This window comes from Pinus tabuliformis, chromosome 5_2 (genome assembly GCF_031772625.1).
Source record: "Pinus tabuliformis cultivar Carrire ecotype Pingquan chromosome 5_2, CPIR1, whole genome shotgun sequence".
In the NCBI taxonomy this organism is placed as follows: Eukaryota; Viridiplantae; Streptophyta; class Pinopsida; order Pinales; family Pinaceae; genus Pinus; species Pinus tabuliformis.
In genome coordinates, this window is record NC_142306.1 from 20,821,576 (window position 1) to 20,823,343 (window position 1,768).

Here is a 1,768-nt window from a genome sequence, read left to right on the forward strand (position 1 = left end):
TGAGGACAACAGTCACACATCAAGCTGACTTATCTTCACTCCAAAACTCTATATAAGATCTCATCCCATGGATCTGGAGGCCGGAATTTAGTGCAAAGAATTGCTGTTGGTTTACAGTTGAGGATTGGGTGATTGCTTGAGGAGGTGAAGAGGAGATTCTTTCCGTCGGGAAGGTGATGCTGGATTGGACCTCTTATTGTATCACCGCCTAAACCTTACTTTCTTCCATTAATAAAGCATTAGTTCTTCTATTCGCATGTGTTTCAATGATGTATTGTCTTACTTGCGTATTTGATTTATTCTAATCCTTGATCAATTATGAATGCATGCTTCTTGTAGTTTCCTTTTCCTATCTTGTTTGCAGGATCTCATGTAGCTGGGCCGTGAGAAGACTTGGAGCTGGGAGCAAGCGGCAAAGAGAGAAGATTGATCGACCATTTGCGCAAGACATCGGTAAGTGGATCTCTTCCTTTCATCTTTTGCATGTCATAAAGAAGTAATTTTAGATAGCTTTGCTTCAGCTGTTGCTAAGGAACTATCACCCTTAGAGTGGGATAGGGTCATTCCGTGTTGGATACTTTTCCCCACAACAGACTGGCGACTCCACTGGGACCGTGTCTTGTTGGTAGCTTGTGTTTCTTGCTATTCATTTCCTAAACAAAGGGAGTACCGAATCGAACTGCATTCGAATCCTTCGAATGCAAAGTAGAGGGCAGCTACTCTAGCTCAGTGCTGGGCATGTTTATGATTTGAAGAGCTGATCCACAAGGACTCTTTTTAGCTCTTTGTGATAGTGTTCATCTTCCTTAATCATCATTTAGTGTATACTTGGCTGATAGCCTCTGATTTGGCCAAAAACCATTGATTTTTGAGCAATCTGTGACCCGGAATCTGAGAGAGATGAAAGTTTCCTCTTCAGTGCAGCTGCAGTGAAGGCTACCTGCGTTGCAACGCAGGTCCCGAAGGGGCTACCTGCGCTGAATGTCAGATTGACAGTGCAGTACTTGTGTTGAACCAGTTTTGCATTGTGCAACTGGGGTTCCCTGCTTTCTGTTGCCCAGTTTTCAATATTGTTTTTGCAGCCTGTTTTCATCCTGTATACCCAGCTGAAACCATATTTCTTTGCCATCATTCCGCCTCAGTTGTATGAAGAAACCGTGATTGTTCTTATTGTATTTCTTGCTTTCATTCACAGTTTCCCATAGCGAAAGTGAACTAGTCTTGCTGTGGCCTCTTGGATCTAGACCTGTGATAAAGTGTCGTTGTGATTCTAAGAGTTAGTTTATTGTTGTTCATAGCTGCTTGAGCATTTGCTTTCGTTATATGGTTCGAATTTCAGTGTTTCTTGTGTCGAAACGAGTGAATCTTAAGGTTTTCTTTTGATTATTGGACAAAAACTTGTTTGCTTTCGCTTGAAATTGAATTCGAAATTATACAACAGCTTTCTTTTTGTAATACATCAACATTAAGGAAGAAGAAAAGAAATACTTGCATTGTGCATGTGCATTTGACAGTTTGCATGTCGATTTAGGAAAAGTGCATCAGTGTGTGCTCTATGATCTGTTTGAAAAGATGATTTCTTTCTTTTCCCTCAGTAGTTAAGATTTTCATAAGTTGAAAGAATTGAAAAAGCTTGCTTATCATTCTTAGACTGCATTTAGGAGTTGTATCATACATCACGTGGTGATCCATAAAGGCAAACTGCTAAGCAAGATCAACCTAAAACGAACTGAATTTACATAACAACGCTTTGAAACATAACGAAACA